The sequence below is a fragment of the Mobula hypostoma genome, chromosome X1, assembly GCF_963921235.1.
Source record: "Mobula hypostoma chromosome X1, sMobHyp1.1, whole genome shotgun sequence".
NCBI lineage: Eukaryota > Metazoa > Chordata > Chondrichthyes > Myliobatiformes > Myliobatidae > Mobula > Mobula hypostoma.
In genome coordinates, this window is record NC_086128.1 from 28,390,970 (window position 1) to 28,403,101 (window position 12,132).

The window sequence follows — 12,132 nt, forward strand, 5'->3', positions numbered from 1 at the left end:
TATATACAGTATGTCACTTGTAAATTTTGTATACCTCTATCAAGTCTCCTTTCGGCCTCCTATGCTCCAAACAAAACTACCCAAATTATCCAGTCCCTCCTCATAGCTGAAAACACCCTGATGAAACTCCTCTGCAATCACATTTTTTCAACCGGAATTACACACGGTATGCCATTGAACCTAACAAATAGTTTATAAAATTGGATCACGACCTTCCTGCTCTTATGTTCAAATGACCCAAAGTTTATGTTGAGAAACTAATTTTACTTAACATGAAAGGGTTGACTTAAAAAAAAATAAATGCACAAACCATGCCATTCACTTTTTCAGTATATTTCATCCTTTGATGTGTGGGGGCATGAATTTTGTTTCTATTCCAGAGTTTGCATTCTGCTGCATCTGCTTTCTGTAACAGCAAATTCAGAGTGATAATCCACTGCTGACACCTGCAAAACTCCCATTAATTATAATATACCCATTAGCAAGCTTGATAATGAAGCAAGATTCTTGAGAGGAATCTTTCTTACAAGTGCTAATCGCTGAGATATTTTTCAGCATTGAGCTGAAATGAAGAAACATGGGGAAAAAACTGCTATGAAACTAAGCCAGCAATCTTATCGCTCAGCTATTTAGTGCCAATAGTACCAACCATAAATAAGTGAGTATTTAGCAAAATACTTCATAAACTAGCTCTTGCTCATTCAACAAGATCATGGATGATCTTCTAACTCCTCTCTGCATTGCTTGTCTTACTTTAATTTGTCTACATGTGCAAAACGTAGTTATTACTGGGCTAGTAATTTATACTTTGAGTAATATTCTTGAGACACAAGTTCAAATCCCAGCAGCACCTTTGGAAAGTAAATCCAGTTAATTAAATAAATTTTGAATTAAAAAGCAGGCTTCGGAAAAATACCTGGCAATCATGAATTGATCTGCTTCACTAATGCACCTGAGGAAATATGTTATTCTTATCCTTTCTGGCCTGTCCGTGATTTCAGACCTACTAATCAAGGTAATTTCTTTATTACTCTTGAAATAGCCCAGGAAGCCACTCAGTTCATGGGCAATAAACACCAGCCTTGAGCATTGCCCACATTCCACAAATAAATAGCAAAAAAAGATTGGTATAAAGCTTTTTTGGCCCATATTAGTAATCTTTTGTGGTAATGATCAAGTATGAACAAAAGGAATATTGCATGATACAAATCATAATTGGAATTTTACCCTTGAAAACAAATGTGGAAACACAAATCTCAGGGTATGAGTCAGGGCAAGGGCTATAGAGTGCTTTGTAAACAAGATAAAAAAAGCTTTAAAATAGAGATATTGCTTAATCTGGAGCCAATGTAGTTCACCAAGCACGTGGGTAATGGGTGAACAGGTCTCTGAGCATTAGTACACAGACAACAGAGTTTTGAATGACCTTATGTTTACAGAAAGTAAACTCTGGGTCAGAACACGGAGAACGGCCTTCTCACAAACAAGAAAAAATCTGCGGATGCTGGAAATCCAAGCAATACACATAAAGTGCTAGAGGAACTCAGTAGGCCAGGCAGCATCTATGGGGGAAAAAAAAGAGTACAGTTGACGTTTCAGTCCGAGAGTCTTCTGATACTTTGCAAGTCAAGTCACTTTTTATTGTCATTTCAACCATAACTGCTGGTACAGAACATAGTAAAAATGAGACAACGTTTTTCAGGACCATGGTGCTACATGAAACAATACAAAAACTACACTGAACTACGTAAAACAACACAGAAACTACACTAGACTACAGACCTACCCAGGACTGCATAAAGTGCACAAAACAGTGCAGGCATTACAATAAATAATAAACAAGACAATAGGCACAGTAGAGGGCAGTAGGTTGGTGTCAGTCCAGGCTCTGGGTATTGAGGAGTCTGATGGCTTGGAGAAGAAACTGTTACATAGTCTGGTCGTGAGAGCCCGAATGCTTCGGTGCCTTTTTCCACATGACAGGAGGGAGAAGAGTTTATATGAGGGGTACATGGGGTCCTCCGTGCTGTTTGCTTTACGGATGCAGCGTGTGGTGTAAATATGGCGGGAAGAGAGATCCCGATGATCTTCTCAGCTGACCTCACTATCCGCTGCAGGGTCTTGCAATCTGAGATGGTACAATTTCCGAACCAGGCAGTGAGCTGCTCAGGATGCTCTCAGTACAACCTCTGTAGAATGTGGTGAGGATGGGGGGTGGGGGGGTGGGAGATGGACTTTTCTCAGCCTTCTCAGAAAGTAGACACTGCTGGGCTTTCTTGGCTATGGAGCTGGTGTTGAGGGACCAGGTGAGATTCTCCGCTAGGTGAACACCAAGAAATTTGGTGCTCTTAATGATCGCAAGTGACCTTTCCTCATTTGTGAGGCTGTACAGTGTGTTTCAAGCTCAAAAGTAGCGACAGGCCTTCCTGTGTACTGATTCACCAATTACTGCAAGATCAGCCAGAGTGGGAAATTCTAGTTCATTATTCTCCTTTTACAACATAGACAGAAACCAACCAAAGCATTAATGCATGAGAATGGCAAACTCAGCACTCTCCAGCAATCATTTGAATATTTAGCACCAGTGTTACCCTCGATCACTAAATGATATCTGTTATCATATTAACAATAGACCTGACAAGTATTAAGCTCACCAACATCCTTCAAAAGTTTTAATAGCTGTACCCAACACAGCTAGCTCAGATGTTATTTACTGTCATCATCTGTGTAGTGTAGAAAGGAAGCCTTTCTGCCCACTGTATCTGTGCCAGTTCTTGTACATTTGGCTCCATTCCCTCTATTTCTGTTTCTCCATGGTGGTACTTTATAAAGACATGAAACACTACAGTACAGAAACATGCCCTTCACCCCATCTAGTCCCAGCGACCTCCACCTAGACCATAGCCCTCCATACCACCCTCGTCCATGTTCCCTATCCAAATTTCTCTTAAATGTTGAAATCAAACCCACATCGACCACTTCTGCTGGCAGCTCTTACCACGCTGTGAAGAAGTTTCCCCTCATGTTCCCCTTAAACATTTCACCTTTCACCCTTAACTCATGGCTTCTAGTTCCAGCCTCACTCAGCCTCAGTGGAAAAAGCCTGCTTGCATTTACCCTATCTATACCCCTCAAAAATTTGCATACCTGTCAAATTTCCTCTCAATCTAGGGAATAAAGTCCTAACCTATTCAACCTTTTCCCTATAACCCAGATCCTCAAGTCCCAGCAACATCATCATAAATTTTTTCTGCACTCTTTCAATCTTATTGATATTTCTTCAGTAGGCAGGTGGCCAAAACTGCACGCATTACTCCAAATTAGGCCTCACCAATGTCTTACACAACTTCAACATCCCAATTCTGATACTCAATACTTTGTGATTTATGATTTATAAAAGCCAATGCATCAGAAGCTCTCTTTCAACCCCAACTAACCATGATGCTACTTTCAACGAATTATGGACCTGTATTCCCAGATCCCTTTGTTCTACCGCATTACTCAGTGCCCTGCCACTCACTGTACAAAATCTACCCTGGTTGGTCCTACTGAAGTGCAATATCTCGTACTTGTCTGCATTAAATTCTGTCTGCCATTTTTCAGCCCACTTTTCCAGCTGGTCCAACGTTAGTCCTGACGAAGGGTCTCGGCCTGAAACGTCGACTGTACCTCTTCCTAGAGATGCTGCCTGGCCTGCTGCATTCACCAGCAACTTTGATGTGTGACGCACAAAGCCTTGTTGATTATCCCTGTGTATCCAAATACTAATATATCTGGTCCCTTAGAATACCTTTCAATAACATACTCACTATTGATGTTAGACTCACCGGCCTATAATTTCCTGCCTTATTCGTAGGGCCTTTCTTAGACAATGGAACAACATAAGCTATTTTCCAATCTCCTGCACCTCACTGTTGCTAAGGACTTAAATATCTCTGCTAGGGGCCTTACAATTTCTGCACTAGACTCTACACTAGATTCTACAAGGTCCGAGGGAACATCTTGTCAGGCCCCGGGGATTTATCCACCCTAATTTGCCTCAAGACAGCAAACTCCTCTTCTTCTGTATACAGTCCATGACCTCACTGCTGCTTTGTCTCACTTCTATATGCTCTGCATCCGTCTCCTGAGTAAATACAGATGCAAAATATCCCTTTCAGATCTCCTCCATCTCTTTCGGCTCCATGCATAGATGACCACTCTGATCTTCAAGAGGACCAATTTTGTTCCTTGCTATCCTTTTTCTCTTAATATAATCTCAACATTCAAAGTAAATTTATTATCAAAGTAAATATATGTCACCATATATAACCCTGAGATTCATTTTCTTGTGGGCAATCACAGGAAATACAAGAAATATAATAGAATCAATGAAAGATCGCACCCAACAGGATGGATAGCAACCAATGTGCCATAAAAAACACAACAAACTGTGCAAATACAAAAAAAAGGAAAGAAAGGAAATAATAATAATTTTCTTCTTCATGTACCTTGCATGTACGCTTGGGTGATCATGGCTCTTCACATTGAACGATCCCTCACAACGTCAATGATATCTCGCACACTTAGATTTGTTAGTTCTTTCACAGTGTCCATATATTTCCTTCTTTGCTTTCCTCTTCCACGTTTCCCAGGCATACGGCATTGTAATGTAAGGCATTCTATTTCTCACTTTCTGATGACATGGCCCAGAAAATTAAGTTTCCTCTCATTTAATGTTCTCATTAAAGATCTTTTTGTATGGGCACGTTGGAGTACTGTCTCATTAGTTACCCTATCTCTATATGATATTTTCAGCATTCTTCTAAGAAACCACATTTCTGTTGCTTATAAGTTCCTTTGGAGTTCTGGTGTTATAGTCCATGTTTCGGAAGCATACAGCAAGATTGACTAGATGTAACATTTTAGTAGCCTAAGCCTTGTTGTCATAGAAATGTGTCTGTTGGTAAAAATGGGTTTCATTTTTTGGAAGTTGGTTTTGGCAATGGCAATTCTTCTTTTTATTTCTACTTTACTTCTAGCATCTTGTGATACAAAGCTACCAAGGTAATGAAAGCTGGTCTTTTGTTCGATCTCTAGGTTGCCAATGTACAATTGGCAGTTGGGAGTATCCTGCTGTTTTGATATTACCATACATTCGTCTTTTTCACAGTTGATGGTTAGACCAAAATCTGCACTTGTTTGTACTGCTTTGTCTCGGAGGATTTGTGGGTCTTCTGCAGCACGTGCTATTAGGGTGGTATCGTCTGCATATCTTGTACTGTTGATGTTAACACCTCCAATTTTTATCCCATCTAGGTCTTCTATTTCTCTGAGAATCATTTCACTATAGATATTAAATAATTCTGGTGAGGCAACCCATCCCTGTCTAACTCTTCTTCGAATTTTAGTCCAACTGCTTATATTATCATCAATTTTTACTGCCACAGTTTGGTTTCAATATAAATTTTGAAGCAGTTGTTGGTCCCTTCCGTCAATGTTTAGTTTAGCGAGAGTTTGAAATAATTTTTCACGTTGCACTTTGTCAAATGCTTTAGTGAAATCAATAAAACATAAAAAGACATCATTTTGATATTCAATTGCCCTTTCTGAAAGCATTCGCAGTATGAAAGTTGTGTTCCTAGTTCCTCTATCCTCAATAAACCCATATTGCAGTTTAGAATTTTCTGGCCTTAACTTGTTTTTAATTTAACAGAACAATTCTCAACAAAATCTTTATAATGTGACTCATAATACTGATTGTTCTATAATTTTCACACTCAATAGTTCCAGGAATTTTTGGCAGTTATAAATACTGATTTCAAGAGATCATCAGGCAATATACCAGACTCATATATGCCATTAAACAGTTCAAAAAGAATATCTATGCCCAATCTTCTAGGGCTTACATCATTTCCACTTTTATAATAATAAATAAGCAATAAATATCAAGAACATGAGATGAAGAGTCCTTGAAAGTAAGTCCAGAAAGAGAATATGTAGGACCCTTGTAGAAGCCCTTCTTCACCTTGTCTGCTAGAGCAACCTCATGCTTCCTTTTAGCCCTCCTGATTTCCTTCTCAAGTGTTGTCTTGCATTTCTATACTTCTCAAGTGCCTCATTTGTTCCTACCTGCCTATATCTGCTATGCACCTCTTCCTCCTTAACCAGGGCATTAATATCTCTCGAAAATCAGGGTTCTTAGACCTGTTATCCTTGCCTTTTACTCTGACAGGAACATACAAACTCTATACTTTCAAAAGGCCTCCCATTTACCAAGTACACTTGTGCCAAAAAACAATCTGTCCAATCCACACTTGCCAGATCATTTCTGAGACTATTAAAATTGACCTATTTTCCATCTAAAATCTCAACTAGAGGACCACACCTATCTTTCTCTGTACTCATCTTCAAATTAATGGCATTATGATCACGAGATGCATGGTGTTCCCCTTTTGTCACCTGCCCTGTCTTATTCTCTAATATGAGATCTCGTATTGCACTCTCTCTTGTTGTGACTTCTATGCACTGACGAAGGAAACTTTCCTGACCACATTTGACAAACTCTTTCCCATCTAGCCCTTTTAGTGTGGGAATCCCTGTGGAAAGTTAAAATCACCTACTATCACAACCTTATGTTTCTTACAACAGTCTACGATCTCTGTACAAATTTGCTCCTCTAAATCTCGTGGACTGTTAGTTGGTATATACAAACCCCATTTCCAGAAAAGTTGGGATATTTTCCAAAATGCAATAAAAACAAAAATCTGTGATATGTTAATTCACGTGAACCTTTATTTAACTGACAAAAGTACAAAGAAAAGATTTTCAATAGTTTTATTGACCAACTTAATTGTATTTTGTAAATATACACAAATTTAGAATTTGATGGTTGCAACATACTCAACAAAAGTTGGGACAGAGTTAAAATAAGATTGAAAAGTGCACAGAATATTCAAGTAACACCGGTTTGGAAGACTCCACATTAAGCTGGCTAATTGTAGCAGGTGAGGTATCATGACTGGGTATAAAAGTAGCGTCCATCAAAAGCTCAGTCTTTGCAAGCAAGGATGGGTCGTGGCTCACCCCTTTGTGCCAAAATTTGTGAGAGAATTGTTAGTCAGTTCAAAAGGAACATTTCTCAACGCAAGATTGCAGAGAATTTAGGTCTTTCAACATCTACAGTATTGTGAAAAGATTCAGAAAATTCAGAGACATGTCAGCGCATAAAGGGCAAGGTCGGAAACCACTGTTGAATGCGCGTGATCTTTGAGCCCTCAGGCGCACTGCCTAAGAAACCTCTGTCCGCCAGAGAAAGCAGGATCTCCCAGTGGCCACACATTTTAATTCCACATCCCATTCCCATTTTGATATGTCTATCCACGGCCTCCTCTACTGTAAAGATGAAGCCACAATCAGGTTGGAGGAACGACACCTTATATTCCGTCTGGGTAGCCTCCAACCTGATGGCATGAATATTGCCTTCTCAAACTTCCGCTAATGCTCCACCTCCCTCTCGTACCCCATCCGTTATTTATTTATATACACACATTCTTTTTCTCTCTCTCCTTTTTCTCCCTCCATCCCTCTCACTGTACCCCTTGCCCATCTTCTGGATTTTTCCCCTCCTCCGCCTTTTCTTTCTCCCTAGGCCTCCTGTCCCATGATCTTCTCATACCCCTTTTGCCAATCACCTGTCCAGCTCTTGGCTCCATCCCTCCCCCTCCTGTCTTCTCCTATCATTTTGGATCTCCCCCTCCCCCTCCCCCTTTCAAATCTCTTACTAGCTCTTCCTTTAGTCCTGACGAAGGGTCTCGGCCCAAAACGTCCACTGTACCTCTTCCTAGAGATGCTGCCTAGCCTGCTGCGTTCACCAGCAACTTTGATGTGTGTTGTGAGAAACCGTCATGCTACTGTGACAATTATAGCCACCTGGGCTCAGGAGTACTTTGGAAAACCATTGTCACTCAACCCAGTCCGTCGCTGCATCCAGAAATGCAACTTGAAACTGTATTACGCAAGGAGGAAGCCATACATCAACTCTATGCAGAAACGCCAGCGAGTTCTCTGGGCCCGAGCTCATCTCAGATGGACCGAAAGACTGGAACCGTGTGCTGTGGTCAGATGAGTCCACATTTCAGCTAGTTTTCGGAAAAAACAGGCATCCAGTTCTCCGTGCCAAAGATGAAAACGACCATCCAGATTGTTATCAGCGAAAGGTGCAAAAGCCAGGATCTGTGATGGTATGGGGGTGCATCAGTGCCCATGGCATGGGTGAGTTGCAAGTATGTGAAGGTACCATTGACTCTGAGACATATATTAGGATTTTAGAGAGACATATGTTGCCATCAAGGCGACGTCTCTTCCCGGGACGTCCATGCTTATTTCAGCAGGACAATGCCAGACCACATTCTGCACGGGCTACAACAGCGTGGCTTTGTAGACACAGAGTGCGTGTGCTTGACTGGCCTGCTGCCAGTCCAGATCTATCTCCTGTTGAAAATGCATGGCGCATCATGAAGAGGAGAATCAGACAATGGAGACCACAGACTGCTGAGCAGCTGAAGTCTTATATCAAGCAAGAATGGACAGAATTTCCAATTGCAAATCTACTACAATTAGTATCCTCAGTTCCAAAACGATTAAAAAGTGTTATTAAAAGGAAAGGTGATGTAACACAATGGTAAACATGCCTCTGTCCCAACTTTTGTTGAGTGTGTTGCAGCCATCAAATTCTAAATTTGTGTATGTTTACAAAATACAATTAAGTTACACACATCAAAGTTGCTGGTGAACGCAGCAGGCCAGGCAGCATCTCTAGGAAGAGGTACAGTCGACGTTTCAGGCCAAGACCCTTCGTCAGGACAGTTGATCAATAAAACTATTGAAAATCTTTTCTTTGTACTTTTGTCAGTTAAATGAAGGTTCACTTGAATTAACATATCACAGATTTTTGTTTTTATTGCATTTTGGAAAATATCCCAACTTTTCTGGAAATGGGGTTTGTAATATAATCCCATTAACGTGATCATACCCTTCTTATTCCTCGGTTTTATTCATAAAGCCTCACTAGATGAGCTCTCCAGTCTGGCCTGACTGAGAACTTGCCGCACATTTTTCTTGACTGGTAACTCCCCCCACCCCCCCCTAACTCTATCACCTTCTAAAACAATGGAACCCTGAAGCATTGAGTTGCCAGTCCTGTCTCTCCTGCAGCCAAGTCTCACTAATGGCTACAATGTCATAATTCCACGTGCTGATCCATGCCCTAAGCTCATCTGCCTTTCTTACAATACTCCTTACATTGAAATATATACAACTTAGAACATTAGCCCCACCATTCTCAATCTTTTGATTCCTGACTTTGTATGTAGGCTTACCATTGTCAATAAACACTGGAGGAACTCAGCAGGTCAGGCAGCATCTATGGAAACGAATAAGCAGTTGATGTTTTGGGCCGAGATCCTTCTTCAGGACTGTAAAGGAAGCTGGGAGATGCAATAAAAAGGTGGTGGTGGTGGGGGTGGGGGGGGAAGGAGGACTAGCTGGAAGGTGATAGGTGAAGCCAAGTGGTTGGGGAAGGTAAATGGCTGGAGAAAAAGGAATCTGATAGGAAAGGAGAGTAGACCAAGGGAGAAGGGGAAGGAGGGGGGCACCAGGGGGAGGTGATAGGCAAGTGAGTTGGGTGGTCAGAGTGGGGAAGAAAGAAGGGGGAGGGTAAAAATTACCAGAAAGAGAAATCGATGTTCGTGCCATTAGGTTGGAAGCTTTCTTGACAGAATATGAGGTGTTGCTCCTCCACCCTGAGAGTGGCCTCAGTGATAAAAGAGGCGGCCATTATCTGACATGTCAGAATGGGAATGGGGATCAAAGTTAAAATGGTTCACCACCAGGCAAAAAAAAAAATCATGAGGATATTACTTGATGGCTTGAGTTATGCTAAGTGTCTGGATAGGCTTGGACTTTTTCCCCCAGAGCATAGGAGTTGAGGGGTGAACTTAGAGGTATATAAATCATGAAGGGCGCAAGCAAGGTGGCTTGCCACAGTCTTTTCCCCAGGCAAATCAAAAACTAGACGATGTAGATACAAAATGAGAGGGGAAAAATTTAAAAAGGGATCCAAGGGGCAATTTTGCCACAAGAGGGTGGTGGGCATGTAGAATAAGATGCCAGAGGAAGTTGTAGAGGTAGGTACAATTACAATGTTTAAAATACATTTGGACAGGTATATGGATTGGAAAGGTTTAGAAGGATATCAGTCAAATGCAGGCAACTGAAACTAGCTTGGATAGACATGGTGATTGGCGTGGACAAATTGGGCCAAAGGACCTGTTTCCAATAATGTGCAAGCCTATGACTCAGAAAATTCAGTGGAGTAGGCATGCCTGAGACTAGACTTCTGAAACTCACTATTCCGACCTCTGTCATAACAAGAATACCTGGTGTACAGAAGAAAGGGTTCAAGGATGATCATTGAGAAAGTGCAACGTCCCCACCAACTCCAGAGAATCTCTGGCTCACAACTGCTCATGATAGAGGAGGAGAATGCAAGTTGGCACTAAGAACCAGACCCATGCATTGGAAGCCCAGTGGAAGGAGTGCACATTTCTCAAACCATCCACTAATGATGTCAAGTACCTCTAGTCCATTATTATTATAACTATTACACACACTAAAGATTTCAACTCTGCCAATTGGGAGGGCAACCAAGTATCATCCTCAAATATGACTGCCTGGAGAAATGTCTCCAGCTTGCATTTGCCCTATGATGCCACACACACTGTGATACTAAGCAACAAAACCACAGTAGATGGTATCTCAGTACAGAACAAGATCAAATAAGGCAGATGGGGCTCATCAGCCATGGTTGGCAGTTCACCTCAGAGGAGGGAAATTCTGATCTCAAATCTCCACTGCCTTGCAGTTATACTCACTCATGAGGAAGGCTTTGGGAGTAACTCTGAGGACAAAATCTGGAGCTGGAGTCCCGAAGGCAGTCCTACATTGAGTTCAACAGTGACTGGCAAAATCTACAATGCCGCTGATGCCAAACTGTATTGGTCTCAGCCGTTCCTTTGGATTCATCAGCTGTGTGTGTGTGTGTGGGGGGGGGGGGGTTACTACATGGGCAACAGCTTGCTCTCCACATTGTACTACCCTGGCTTGCTTATCATATAGACTGCTGGGGCCGAACACCACAGTCAACCCCAACCAATGGAGGGCCTCACCAAGGCTGTATTTTTGCCTCATTCTTACTCACTACAGTGCTGCATTTCATATTCAACAAGCTTTCCGGTAGAGATAATTTTCAGAACCATTATCAGCTCCACCTCAGAACTCCATTTTCAGTAGTTGAGCTGCAGTATACAGATCATGCACACTTACATGTATGCTCAGGGACTGGGCTCCAAGTTGACTTGATCATTACAGCATAGAAGTGTGTGGGGCTTCCACTCAAAACCTGTAAGACTCTAGCAGCCTGTCCTGTTGCACCACATGGCCCTCTGATAATAAAGCTGCATAACAAGGCCATTTCCTGTGTCTTGGAAACCATCTCTCAAAAGGCTGATATCAACAATGAAAAGTATCATTAAAGATACTATCCACCCTGCAAACTACCTTTTCTGTAAGCTCCCTTCTGGAAAGCACTATAGGGTATTAAAACAAAAACCATGTCATCTTAAAGGTTTCTTCCTCCAGACAGTTAATCTGATCAACCATTCAAGTTAACTCACTTCCCCACCCCCCCACCACCTCCACCATTTATAACCCCAATCATTGTACTGCAAGCATTTTAAACCACTTTTTATAATAGTTTATATTGTAAATACACTGGTACGAGGGCTGATTGATAAGTTTGTGGCCTAAGGTAGAAGGAGTCAATTTTAGAAAACCAAGCACATTCATTTTCAACATAGTCCCCTCCTACATTTACACACTTAGTCCAGCGGTCGTGGAGTATACGGATCCCTTCTTTGTAGAAGTCGGCGTCTTGGACCTCCAGAAAGTGGTCCACAGGAGGAGTGATTGATAAGTTTGTGGCCTAAGGTAGAAGGAGATGAGTTATACAGCTCTCGTTACTTGTACATGCAGTTCAACTCTGAGTGATTATGCAGAAAGTTTGAAGTTAATAACTCATCTCTTTCTACCTTA